The following is a 15,082-nucleotide window of genomic DNA, read 5'->3' as shown; positions in this document are numbered from 1 at the left end:
CAATAAATCACGGGGATAACAGTGTGTGTGAGATTAGTGGTGGACGACGTAACACAGGCCTCACAGTAAAGGGTTAAAAGAGGACTGCACACAAAATAAATATTTTTTCATACTTCTAGATAGATCTGGGATGCAGCCCATTTTTGCCCGTGCAGAAGTTCGGCAGTGCCTACCAAATAATTTTGATATTATTAACTTATCACTTGTAATCGTGATTTAATTCTGTTTTTTAACAATTACTAACTTTGTTAGAAAAAAAAACGTTATTGTGCTCTTGGTTTCAGTTATAACCTGCTCTAATTTTTATCGAATGTCAAATAATGAACGTCGAATATAAAGGCAATTTTACCTAAGTTGCTCCCGTCACGTCACGCGTCACTTCCGGTAATATAAGCGCTCGTTTTGATACTGCGGAAGAAGTTAGAATTTGGAAATTGGCAATGCTTTAACTAACCTTTTATTTATTATTTGTAACGCATCAAATATACGTCGAAAATGTTAATTCGTTTAAAATGTAGACTGTCTAGCCTTCAATAAGTAAAGTTCATTTTTGTGTCATCACAGCGTCCGCATGTCACATAGAGTATAGTTTTGTTTTCGCTTTCAGTAACCGTAGGCTGCACCGAGAACAATTAAAGGCTTCTGTCTCAAATATTATTAACATTTTCCCATTGCAACTTTTCCACAGAACATACAAAGGTGAGTGAAGATTTGAAAACAAAAAGATGCAGCGCTACCCTGTTATGATCACGTACCGACCTAATCAGGTTTTTATAATAATACCTTGCCTAAATTTCAAGGCCTTTTTCACAAGCAATTTCAATTGTCGACACGTCCCGTTTTCCCCAGATAGTTCGCAAGCAGGACAAATGCGATGAGGGTTTTAGTTAAACATATAGCTTTATTTATTACAAAATGTGTAGTTTGTTTTATGATACATTTGATACAACGGTGTGTGTATTTGCCATATTTTCCAACTTCTGCACGTTATAATTACCAGTAATAGTCCGGCAGTTTGAGCCAGAGAAAAGAAATACGACAGCGGGAGGATGTTATTTATTTCACGTCACACTTAGTAATTGAATCTTGATCCGGCATTCACATTTCAGTTGTTCACGTTGTATATTCCTCAATTCAAGTGTTTCTGAACCATTTTTCCTAATAAACAATAACATTGTACTACTACCAAAAGTGGAAGTTTGATAAACAAATACTGGTCTTGATTTGTGCCATCATCCACATGTATATGGATCTTGTTTTAAGATTGTTGTCGCTTAAATGTAACTACACATGATGACAAATTGATTGGAGTACACGTAAAGGTGAAGAAACTAACAATCCACTCATCTGTTCCTTTTTCTTTGTAAACTAGTTTAGTGCACATTTGATAAATCTGTTACAGTATTATGGTCCCTTTATTCATTGCCTATATATTATAGTTAAATATATAATGTGTTTACTCTTTCTTTTACTTGAAATAAAAGTGACTATAATGTAAATAGGTGATTCTTTTTAGAATTTAATAAAAATGCAAAAAAGGCCCTTAATCCCACTTTAATTTTATGCTTCCTAATCATACCATTCCATTCTCCTGTTGGGACTAATTTTATAGACTTCTACAAATAGATACTTTATTAATCCCATGGGGAAATTCACAAATTGCCATGTTTTTGACAGAAAACTAAGATTCTTGTAGCATTGTTTATTTAAATTTGACATTAATATGGGTGGCCTGCTGTTTTTCATAAGTAATGTTTAAATCTGTAATCTATCCAGGCAGCCTTTTTTTAAACCTGTTTCTCTCGACAAGCTTGATGTTAGTCAGATTCTGGACCTGCATTATCAGATACTAAGTAGCTGTCTGCTTTACAGCAGATGCTAATAGATCATAGATCACAAACCATAGTCTCAATGGGAGTATTTAGAGTATCCAGTAATCTTAATCAGATATGGGAATAAACTAGTGGACCCTAATGAAGAGCCAGGTAAAAGGGCCAAGTACTTTTGTAGAAGTCAAACAATGTTTTCTGACACTATGAAACAATTTAATAGTAGAATCACATTTCTTCTGTTTTCTGTTAAAATCTGTAGTATTAATTTGATTAACATAGTAGTCTTACAATTTTTAAATAAAATTTAAGAAATGTACTAATATAATAAAAGATTGGCTACCAAGATAAACGTAGAACAGTTTATTGGTTTATATTTATAAATATATCTCTGGAGTTGTTTGCAATTGCTTAATGATTTAAGCACTGTACATAAAATATGATGTTTTCTAGCTACCCTCCCTCCGTTCTTGATATACTAGGGGGCTCCGCCCCCTGCTCGCTTCGCTCGCCAACCCCTGGTGTTGTGAATTTACAAAGAGCGTGATGTATGAATGAGATAGCATAGTGTGAAGGTGTAGATGACGCATGTAGGAAGCAAATAAAGTTGTCCATGTCCAAAAACGGGCTCAGAGAGGTTGATGCTAACTTTGTCTATGTTTTGTCCTTGTGATTTGTTGATGGTCATGGTCAAGGCAGGTGTAATGGGGAACTGTCGCCGTTTAAGTGTAAAAGGTAATTCCAGGTCAGAAGTTGTAAGGTAATTGTAGGAATTAGAACCTGCCCAGGATTGGTTCCTGCCTTGTGCCCTGTGTTGGCTGGGATTGGCTCCAGCAGACCCCCGTGACCCTGTAGTTAGGAATATAGCGGGTTGGAAAATGGATGGATGGAGAACAGTATTGTTAGCATGTGATCCTGTAAGAAGTTTTGCTTTAATAACATTGTGTGGCATGGTGTTGACGACTAAATGTGTAGCATTGCATAAACCCTGTTTAGTGTTAAGGTTTCCTAGTAGCATGATTATTGTTCCATTTTTAAGGCTAAGATTGTGTTGTGGTAATCCGGCTGGGTTAACAGTGTTCAAATATTCTAAGGGGAAATTAAGATGGTCATTGTTGTCATCAGAGTCAACTTTGTCAGAGCTTAGAAAGAGCTGTGCCACTGCAGGAAGTAATGAAATGATCTGGTTATTAATATGATCAACATTAATATTTTTTGGACATAATATAGTTCGTTGTGTTAAAAGGGGTATTTGGTGTAATGAGATTGTTGTTTCAAATATCTCCGTAACTCTTTTGAAAGCAATGCCAATTGTCTGCGTATTTTAAGGTGGACTGAAGAATAGCCGAGTGCATGGCATGTGGAACAATAGCTAAGCACTTTGTAAAATCTCCTCCTAATAAAAGTACCTTTCTTCCAAAGGGAATATTATTATTCATCAACGTTTGTAGAAGTTTATGAATGGTGTTGAGTAAGTGACTGGATGCTATTAGATGCCAAAGCAAATGAACTATTGTAGGATGTAATGAATGTAATGGAGGCAGTCAAATTTGACCCTTTTGACAATAACGTGTAAAGTCATTACTTGTATTGCCAGTTGTTTATTTAGGGAAGTTAAGTGAATGACAATGATTGCAAATGACATTCATTAATCGCAATGAATTTTCATGAATGGTGGACTCATTATTGAACGCGTTGTCAGCTAACTGGCGCAATCGTTTAGCAGGTGTCTGTCATTGATGTACTTGACGTGAATGTTTTGTCTGTGCCGTTTGAGAGGCGCGTCGTTGTATGTGCAGGAATTGGGACGTGCTATTCTGGAGCCATAATCGATTTGCCTGTGCTGTGTCAGAAGCCCGTTGCAGTTTACGGCGGTCATTGTTTGTATTGAGCCTTGCCTGTTTTTGTATGTCGGTTAGTCGACTGACATGTATTGTTTTTTTTCATGCGGATTCGTGTGTTTGGTCCCGTCACTCGAGCCGTATCGTTTTGTACCCGTGAGCGTGAATTCATGACTTGTTTGTTCTTCAGCGTTATAAATATGGATAAGTAATAAGGAGGATCGCACTCACTGTTAATATGGAGCCTTTTCTGTGGTTGAACGGTTAATAGTGCATCAGTGTAATGAGATCGACCTATGCTGCATAATTTGAATATGTTCAGATGACGTATATTTAATAGGGATGGTTCGTTTAGTAATGGTGCTTTGTGTCTCATTTGTTATTTATGTTAGTGTGGTCGTGGGTCCGAATCCTGCTTTTTGTGTATGTTTCGTGTGCTATGTCCGTAGTGTGTCCCATTTTGTGTCCAATGGGTTTGTGTGGCGCTCGCGTCTGACTTCTTTTTTTTTTTTCGTGTTAGGGGGCGTTGCCTCATTTGTGTGTCGTGGGTCTCAATTCTCTTCTTTGTGTGTGTTCCGTTTCGCGTCTGGCTCCTTTTTTCTGTGTGCTATGGGCGCCTCATTTCTTATTTTACGTTGCTTTGCATTCCGTTTCCGTTGCTTGGTAGGGGGGTTTTGTGGGGGCGCTTGCGCAGTACGTCTTTTGCGGCTACGGCCCATGGCCGGATGTCCCTGCGTCCATCCGGTTTACCATTCTCGGTTAGTAATATGGATATGAAGTGCACCTTTTATATCTACCATTTAAAGCAACATCTATTGACTATTTTGCTTTGATTAGCCTTTATATTATTTTAAACTATGCTGTTAATTATATGTCTCAGAATCAGATACATTTTAGCGTTGACAACAGTTGTTGTTTCATTTCTTTTTCTTGGAGTGCAACACTTTTGTAGTGGAAGTAACTTACCATACCTAGCCACCAGCATCGGTATGGTTGTTTTTGGTGATTTGTACAATTCACATGCAGTATTAAATGTTGCTGAATATAATAAACGTTGTGCCACTTAGTATGTGAACAACACACAGCTTTCACCATACTTTTCCTCAGTGTTCTCATTCTGTGCTTTCAGACAGCCATTTTAATTACTACTGTGGTGGGTGGCTGGAACCCTTACCCGTCCGGGACACCCTGACTGTGGAAGGACCAGGGGAGAGAGTATTTTCAGGACGGTTTCTCCACTGGACTGATAGAACCCAGCCCCCCTTGGCTTGCAGCAGGGCCACGGGTCATGAGAATGGAAGCTCAACCCTTTTGGGGCCCATGGCCACCACCAGGGGGTGAATGGGTATTTTCAGGGCCCTATTTGGCCCATATTATAGGGCACCCAGAAGGACTCCAGGTGCCCAATGAGCTTCTCCCGAATGCACTTCCAGGTATGGCGGAAGTGCTGCTGGAAGAAGCTCGTTGGGCACCAAGAGTCCATCTGGGTGCACTATAAAAAGGGGCCAGTCTGCACCATTCTTTGGCCAGAGTCGGGAGGAAGAGGACAAAGCCTGAGAAGGAGTGCAGGCAGAAGGACTGGTGGCAACACACTTTGTTTGTGTAAAGATATTTAATACTGTTTTCACCTTGGAATAAACCCAAAATTAAATAGTTGAACAAAATGGAAACTTTGCATTATCCTAGTGTGAGTGTGTATAAATGTATTCATAAAGAACCGATTTGCATTAATGAATCATTTTAATTGCAGCAAAATCTGAAATATCTAGTTTCAACTGCCCAATATTATCTTTTTGAAAACAAGGTTCCATATAATAATGTAAGACTATTTTTAATTAAATACATCTTGATATCTTTTTAGGTGCGTAGGTATTGTCACGTACAGAGTATAGTGAAATTCTTATGCATGTGCAGAACATGGAGCTGTAAGACTGTTAATAATGAAATTTAATTGTAAAGTATTAAAAAACTCATTCTTGAAAGCAAAGTTAGACAATCAAAGAAACGTAGCTTGTTTTACCTCATGCAAATGTCAGCACCACATTGTTTTATTCTTGCTATTCAACATTGCTCCATCTTGTAGATTTTGTATTTGCACATCATGTTCAGGATTATTGTTTTCATGTTTTTGATTAATCAGCCTGTGAAATGTTCAAAAGATTATTCCTGCCACTCAAAAAAAACCTATTATTTCACAGAAGAATTTAGTTCTTTTGCAATAATTATTGCATTATTTCACAAAAGTATTGCGTTATTATATAAAAGATATTGTCTGGTATGGTCGGTATCATCGTGTACATGGGTGCTCCCAACAGGTGTAGCAGCTAGTGAGTTATATATTAAGGATGGGCATAGCGTGCAGAGGTCTGAACAAAAGGCATAGGTATACATTTAATCCTGCATGCACTGAGGGATAAATTTAATCTGCTCAGTGAAGATCGCAGCAGTACTGAGTGCAAGGCAAGAAGTAAACCTGGTGAACAATACTACTGTCTTATGCAAGGTACAATCACACAGCCAAGTAGAAAAGAGTGCTTCATGCAGTCCACTAACAGAAGCATGTAAATGAAGTATCTGTTTAAATATAGTTGTTTACTGTAGAAATTTTGAAACAGTGTGATCTGGTGGAGCAGCGCCTGGTGTTCATAACTCAAATGTTTAGGGTCAGAGTTTGGGGATGGATAAAGGGGAGGAATGTTATTCACAGCACATGAAGGACTATTTTTTATTAATTAACTGAGAAGTATTACAGACACGTATACAGTATTCAAAGATATTGCCTACTACTGCTGGAAACATCAGGCACACAAGTAGGGAGAGATTAAGCATACAATTAACATTCATGAGGAGAATGTGCAAACCCCTTGTAAACCCACATGCTGTGATTCAGGAATGCAAGCTCTGCACTGCCACTTTGCCTATATTAAAACATCTGTACTAAACTTACTAAACTTTAATCTGATTAAAATTAAATTTATGCCAATAACATTTGTTCAGTTATTGTCACTTGATTTAAGCCATGTACTCCCTTAACCTCTCACTCCATATGTATGCCTGATGTTAGTGGAAGCAGCAGGATGCCTTGTACCTTGAAACAAATGCAGCTGGGATGATCACTGCCTCCCGGTAACCCCGAATTTTGCAGATTAGATTAGTTCCCTCAGTTCATGCAGAATTAAATACATACTTATGATTTCATTCCTTATCACTTGATTGAACGCTATGCTTATACTTAATCTATCCTTCACTAACTGTCATAGCCATTCAGAGCATTCACATGCACAATGATACTGATCATACCAGACAGTCTCTTTTGTGAAATAATTAAATCATTTTTTTTTTTGAATGGTTGGAATAAGGTTCCATAGTACACACAGTCTACTATTTCTTAAGAATGCACCCCTTCACAAAATATTTTGGGACAGATTCTTCAGCCATAATGCTTTTGTTCATGTATCTGCTAACTAACTAACTGTGCGGGACTAATTACTAAATTCCTCTTCTGCATCCTAAAGTATTGATCATTTTGCTCCTGTTAAGTCTTGAACGTGAAGTTCCTGTGGTATTGCTTTTGTATGCAAGAGTGAGGTTGGGAACAGCATTGCCACACCGTTCACACAATAAACTACCTGGATTGGGACCTGAGTTCAACAGGTGACACCTCAGCAGCACACTGGAACAGTGTGAGTTTTTTTTATTATGGCTGCAGTGTCAATCCTGCCACCAACCCCCAAGTTTTCCCTGTAAATTGGAAGATCTGCTTGCAAACTAGCATTATACCCAGGACCTTGCTGAAGGGCCCAACGGAGTAGAATCACTTATGGCATTTATGGGATTCGAACTGGCAACCTTCCGGTGCAGATCCCTAGCTTCAGAGCTACCACTCCGCAAGAATGTTTTGAAATATGCCAATGGCATATGAAAACCTTTCTCATCAACAACAACAATGAAAAATAACTGCTTTATGTTTCATTTTGCTGTTGTTATTTTAATAACTTTATTTTTTATTTATTTTAATTTTATTGATTTTATTGAAATCACACAACATTTCATGCAAATAGATCAATTTTACAAGAATAGGATTGAAAACAAATCGCCCCCCACCCCTGAGAAAGAGAGCATTGGCAGCAGAATAAATCTTAATCCTAGTAAAAATAAGTAAATAGATAAGTAAATACATGAATATAGATAAATGGAGAAGAAAAAGAAGATGGGGAGAAAATCTGCTTCCTCAGTGCTTTAAAAGCTTATTCTAGAATGTTATTGATTAGATCCTGCCAGGTTTTGAAAAATTTCTGCACAGATCCTCTAAGTGAGAATTTTATTTTTTCCAATTTCAAATAATATATTACGTCACTTACCCACTGACTTAAAAGGAGAGAGTTAGTATTCTTCCAGTTTAGCAAGATAAGTCTGCGTGCCAATAGTGTAGTAAAGGCAATCACAGTCTGTTTGTCCTTCTCCACTTTAAGACCATCTGGGAGTACACCAAACACAGCTGTTAATGGGTTAGGAGGGATTGTGACACCAAGGCTCTCTGAAAGGCATTTAAAAATTTTGGTCCAGAATGATGTTAATTTGGTGCAGGCCCTAAACATGTGACCTAGTGAGGCTGGAACTTGATTGCAGCGTTCGCAGGTTGGATCTTGCCCTGGAAACATTTTGGACAATTTTAAGCGAGACAGATGTGCTCGATATAGAATTTTGAGTTGAATAATTGTATGCTTTGCAGATACGGAGCTCGAGTGAATTCTCTGCATTGGTACCTTCCACTTTTTTTCTGAGATGTTGAGTGAGATATCCTTTTCCCACTTACCTCTTGGATCTTTGAAAGGGAGGGACTGTAAAATGGTTTTATATATTGCAGAGATGCTGTCTTAGTCATTGAAACTGATCAATATTTTTTCCAGCATAGAGGGAGGAGGGAGGTGAGGAAAATTGGGCAGGTTCTGTTTAACAAAGTTTCTAATTTGAATTCCAAATGCAAAAAACTCAGAGACAGACTTGCTGCTCTGGAAGATGGGTGCAGAAGGAATAATATTAGAATTGAAGGTCTACCTGAGAATCGCAAAAGTTCAAACCCAGTGAAATTTGTAGCTGAACTGTTCTCCAAAATAATTGGAGAGGACTTTAAATCAGACACCGAGATAGCTGCAGCTTATCACATATGGGGATCGAACAACTCTAAACCTAAGACTTTTATTGTGCGCTTCAAGAAGTTACAATCTAAATTAAATCTAATGTCACTTCTCAGACAGAAACGAGATTATATTTGAAATTAACCTCATTCGTATTTTCCCTGATTTCTCACCCTCAACAGCTGCTAAGTGTGCCTCGTTTTATAATATTAAACAGCGCTTACGAAAAGCCGATAACAGATACAGCCTCTTGCATCCTGCCAAACTAAAGTGGATATTCAAGGCAAGCATTACATATTTACCACTGTGGAGGAAGCAGATAAAGAGTTAAGAAAGCTGATCCCGACACTTTCCTGAAATACAACCGTGAGTCGCATCCTGTCATGGCATCATAAAGAAGATATCACCGGCTGTCTGATCCGCTTGCAGTGACACTAGAACCGTAATTATACATCCTTTTCCCTTCTCGATTACTATCTGTTTTTGTTTTAATTACAATTATACACAATTATACACGTTTATGTATGTATAAAGGAGTTTACTATTCTAAAGGAGACTGCTAAACATCATACCCTTGGTTTATTGTTGTTGTTGTTATTATTGTATTAGGGTTTACTATGCTTATCCAGGGCCACTACTTAACACCCTGGGTCTATCTTAAAATTTCATTATTTATTTATTTTTTATGCTTATAGTATTTAGACTGTATTGGCAATAGATATCTCAATTTTAATTCACATACACCGCTGCTGGGGGGTTTGTTTTGTTTTGGACGTGTTCTGTCTCTAGGTACGTCAGAGGACTGGGACTTTGTGAAGTGGGGTTCAGCCTCATGTTGGGAGGCAAAACGGGGGTGGGGGGAGAGAAAGAGAGCAAGCTATCTCTTATCTATCCTTTTAATCCTTATAATTATAATTACCAACGTAACAATAAACTGCATGGCAATAACCCCTGGGAAAATTGGAAATTAAGCTCAAAGCTGTGTCACTTTCGGTTAAGACTACAAAAATGACATCAAAAATTCAGAATCAGTGTCTCCAAGATGGGTCAGTTAACTTTGTGAGATGGAATGTTAAAGACCTGAATCACGAATTAAAAAGAAAGAAAGTATACTCTCACCTAACAGGTCTAATCACTAAAATTGTATTTTTACAAGAGACCCACTTATTAAGCAAGGATCAGTTCCAGCTGCAAAAAGACTGGACTGGGCCAAATGTTTCATTCTATCCATCCATCCATTGTCCAACCCGCTGAATCCGAACACAGGGTCACGGGGGTCTGCTGGAGCCAGTCCCAGCCAACACAGGGCACAAGGCAGGGAACCAATCCCGGGCAGGGTGCCAACCCACCGCAGGACACACACAAACACACCCACACACTAGGGCCAATTTAGAATCGCCAATCCACCTAACCTGCATGTCTTTGGACTGTGGGAGGAAACCGTGTTTCATTCTAGCTTTACAAAAAAATCTAGAGGTGTGGGAATTCTTATACATAGAACAGTCTCATTTGTAGTGTCAGATGTTGTATCTGATCCTGAAGGGAGATACATGATTGTCATGGGTAATTTATTTAATTGTAAAGTGATTTTGATAAATGTTTATGCACCCAATGTGGATGATAGGGAATTCATCCGTCCATCCAGTATCCGACCCGCTATAACCTAACTACAGGGTCACAGGGGTCTGCTGTAGCCAATCCCAGACAACAAAGGGCGCAAGGAAGGAAACAAACCCCAGACAGGGCGCCAGCCCACCGCAGGGCATGCACACACACACACACACACACACCAAGCACACACTAGGGACAATTTAGAATCGCGAATGCACCTAACTTGCATGTCTTTGGACTGTGGGAGGAAACCGGAGCACCCAGAGGAAACCCACGCAGACACGGGGAGAACATGCAAACTCCACACAGGGAGGACCCAGGAAGCAAACCCGGGTCCCCTAACTGCGAGGCAGCAACGCTACCCACTGCGCCACCGTGTCGCCCTAGGGAATTCATCCAAAATGTATTTGCATCCATTCTCAATGTGAATACTCATAAAATTATAATGGCTGGGGATTTTAATTGTGTTTTAAATCCAGACCTAGATAGGTCTCCTGTCACAGGGGCGATGACATCTAACACTCCAAAGACAATTACACAGTTTGTAACCGACCACAACTTATCAGACCCCTGGAGATTTCTAAACCTAAACTCAAGAACATATTCCTTCTACTCACCGGTGCATCATTGCTACTCAAGAATTATTTCTTTGTAGATAACCATTTCTTGCCTACGATTAAATCCTGCAAGTACTGTGCCCCAGACTGTGCCCCTCTGATCTTGGAGATAAAATCATTATGCCCCACATACTCATCTCTCAGATGGCATCTTAACCCACTTTTATTAGCAGACAAGAACTTTACAGAATTTATATTAAAACAAATCGTTTTTTTTTCTAGAGACAAATACATCCTCAAAGGTCTCTGCAGGAATACTCTGGGAAACTCTGAAGGCCTTCTTAAGAGGACAGATTATCTCGTAACTTTCCCACAGAAATAAATTGGAAACCAAGGAGGTATCAAAGCTAACCAGCGAAATTACTAGAATAGATCAAGAACATGTCAGGTATCCAAGTGAGGCTCTTCATAGGAAAAGGCAGGCTTTGCATTCAGAACTCAACCTCTTGACAACTAAAGAAACTGAACAACTCATTTTTAAATCAAGACATTATTACTATGAACATGGAGAGAAAGCTAATAAGCTTTTAGCTCAACAAATCCGCAAGCAAGAAGTTCGCAATGCAATCCCAGCAATCACCAACAGAGACAAAATCATTGACCATAAAAATATAATGCACACATTTAGAGACTACTATAAATCCTTATATTCTGCTGAGTTTAAAGAAGACAAGACACAATCTAATGCATTTCTGGATGCATTAGAGATACCACAAATAGATACTCTTAGTGCAGAGGAATTGGATAAACCGCAGGCACTATCAGAATTATTAGATGATATAAAGTCACTTCAGAGTGGGAATGCAACAGGCCCCGATGGCTACCCTGCTGAATTTTATAAGAAGGTCTCCACTCAGCTAGGTCCCCTCCTATTAGCAACATTCACAGAAGCTAGAGACAATAACATTCTACCTCAAACTTTTCGCCAAGCATTGATCACCTTCTTTCCTAAACAAAATAAGGACGTATTACAATGTGCATCATACAGACCAATTTCACATCGGAATAATGATGTTAAGATACTCTCCAAAGTCCTAGCTAGAAGGATGGAGAAAGTGCTGCCTTTAGTAATATCACAAGATCAAACTGGATTTATTAAAGACCGACACTTAACGTCCAATCTTCGACGCCTGTTTAATAGATAGATAGATAGATAGATAGATACTTTATTAATCCCAATGGGAAATTCACATTCTTCAGCAGCAGCATACTGATACAATAAATAATATTAAATTAAAGAATGATAATAATACAGGTGAAAAAACAGACAATAACTATGTATAATGTTAAATATTAACGTTTACCCCCCCTGGTGGAATTAAAGAGTCGCATAGTTTGGGGGAGGAACGATCTCCTCAATCTGTCTGTGGAGCAGGACAGTGACAGCAGTCTGTCACTGAAGCTGCTCTTCTGTCTGGAGATGACATTATTTAGTGGATGCAGCGGATTCTCCATAATTGATAGGAGCCTGCTGAGCGCCCTTCGCTCTGCCACAGATGTTAAACTGTCCAGCTCCATGCCAACAATAGAGCCTGCCTTCCTCACCAGTTTGTCCAGGCGTGAGGCGTCTTTCCTCTTAATGCTGCCTCCCCAGCACACCACTGCGTAGAAGAGGGCGCTCGCCACAACTGTTTGATAGAACATCTGCAGCATCTTATTGCAGATGTTGAAGGAAGCCAGCCTTCTAAGGAAGTATAACCGGCTTTGTCCTTTCTTGCACAGCGCATCAGTATTGGCAGTCCAGTCTAATTTATCATCCAGCTGCACTCCCAGATATTTATAGGTCTGCACCATCTGCACACAGTCACCTTTGATGATCACTGGGTCTATGAGGGGTCTGGGCCTCCTAAAATCCACCACCAGCTCCTTGGTTTTGCTGGTGTTCAGGTGTAGGTGGTTTGAGTCGGACCATTTAACAAAGTCATTGATTAGGTCCCTATACTCCTTCTCCAGCCCATTCCTGATACAGCCCACGATAGCAGTGTCATCAGCGAACTTTTGCACATGGCAGGACTCCGAGTTGTATTGGAAGTCCGATGTATATAGGCTGAACAGGACCGGAGAAAGTACAGTCCCTTGTGGCGCTCCTGTGTTGCTGACCACAATGTCAGACGTGCAGTTCCCAAGACGCACATACTGAGGTCTGTCTTTAAGATAGTCCACGATCCATGCCACTAGGTATGAATCTAATCCCATCTCTGTCAGCTTGTCCCTAAGGAGCAGAGGTTGGATTGTGTTGAAGGCGCTAGAGAAGTCTAGAAACATAATTCTTACAGCACCACTGCCTCTGTCCAAGTGAGAGAGGGATCGATGTAGCATATAGATGATGGCATCTTCCGCTCCCACCTTCTCCTGATATGCAAACTGCAGAGGGTCAAGGGCGTGTTGAACCTGTGGCCTAAGGTGGTGAAGCAGCAGCCTCTCCATGGTCTTCATCACATGTGATGTCAGAGCAACAGGCCGAAAGTCATTCAGCTCACTAGGACGTGATACCTTTGGGACTGGGGTGATACAAGATGTTTTCCAAAGCCTCGGGACTCTCCCCTGTTCCAGGCTCAGGTTGAAGATGCGCTGTAGAGGACCCCCCAGCTCCGATGCACAGACCTTCAGCAGTCGTGGCGATACTCCATCTGGACCCGCTGCTTTGCTGGCACGAAGTCTCCTCAGCTCTCTGCTCACTTGCGCTGTTGTAATTATGGGTGGGGATGTCTTTCCTATGCTGGTATCAGCAGAAGGATGTGTGGAGGGTGCAGTACTCCGAGGTGAGAGTGAGAGTGGGTTAGGGTGGTCAAACCTGTTAAAAAAGTTGTTCATTTGGTTTGCTCTCTTCACGTCTCTCTCAATGGTGGCACCCCGCTTCGAGCTGCAGCCAGTGATGATCTTCATCCCATCCCACACTTCCTTCATGCTGTTATTCTGCAACTTCTGCTCCAGCTTTCTCCTGTACTGCTCCTTCGCCGCCCTGAGTTGGACTCGGAGTTCCTTCTGCACGCGCTTGAGCTCATGCTGATCACCATCTTTAAAAGCCCTTTTCTTCTGATTCAAAAGGCCCTTGATGTCACTTGTAATCCATGGCTTGTTGTTAGCATAGCAGCGTACTGTTCTTACTGGAACTACAATGTCCATACAGAAGTTGATGTAGTCAATGTAATATATTCCCCCGGCAAAGTCAAACATCCCAGAGATATTATTCTTGGATGCAGACAAAGCATTTGATATGATTGAATGGAACTACCTTTTCACTACATTGTAGTAATTTGGGTTTGGCCCGAACATTTGTGCATGGATCAAACTACTGTATATCAATCCAGAAGCTTCAGTTTGTATTAACAACATTAATTCAGACTACTTTACTGTTGAAATGCTTATGATATAAAGGGGATTATCAGAGAAGGACTTGGAACAGAAAATTTCTCTATATGCAGATGCTATTGTACTGTATATATCACACCCACAAAATACTGTGCCTACAGTCCTAACAGCACTAACAGAATTTCAAAAGATTTCTGGTCTCAGAATTAATTTGACTAAAAGTGTGCTCCTTCCAGCGAATTCTCAAGCACACAATATTAGATTGGACACCTTCCCTTTTATCATTGCAGATCAGTTTAAATACCATGGGGTAAACATCACAAGTAAACATAAAGCTCTTTATCAACAAAATTTCGCCGGCCATCTGTATGGAAAAAAATTAGGCAAGACTTGCATAGATGGTCAACCCTCCACTTCACTTTAGCTGGAAGAATTAACATTATTAAGATGAATATCCTCCCTAAGCTTCTCTTTTTATTTCAAAACATCCCAATATACATCAATAAATCATTTTTTAAGAAATTAGATTCAACCATAACCACATTTATGTGGAATTCAAAACATCCACATATCCAAAGAGCGACCCTACAAAGGCCAAAGGCAGAAGGTGGCATGGCTCTACTTTCAATTTTACTACTGGGCAGCAAACATACAAACTATAAAAACCTGGACATGGAACAAACAGATGAACATAAACAGGCTTGGTCTGCAATAGAAAGAAAATCCTGCAGTAC

General features: G+C 39.8%; 1 protein-coding gene across 1 annotated transcript in view; it reads left to right on the top strand.

Moving 5' to 3' along the window:
* Positions 1-408: 408 nt before the first annotated feature.
* The window catches only part of erap1b (endoplasmic reticulum aminopeptidase 1b), a 114,453-nt gene continuing 99,779 nt past the window's right edge, over positions 409-15,082 (top strand). Inside the window, exon 1 of the mRNA XM_051929618.1 lies at positions 409-699. The gene's annotated coding sequence lies outside the window, so the exon portion shown is untranslated. The remainder of the gene's footprint in view (positions 700-15,082) is intronic.

The sequence above is a fragment of the Erpetoichthys calabaricus genome, chromosome 7 (assembly GCF_900747795.2).
Source record: "Erpetoichthys calabaricus chromosome 7, fErpCal1.3, whole genome shotgun sequence".
NCBI lineage: Eukaryota > Metazoa > Chordata > Cladistia > Polypteriformes > Polypteridae > Erpetoichthys > Erpetoichthys calabaricus.
Note: the sequence above shows the minus strand (reverse complement) of the source record. Positions and strands in the feature narration are given on the sequence as shown.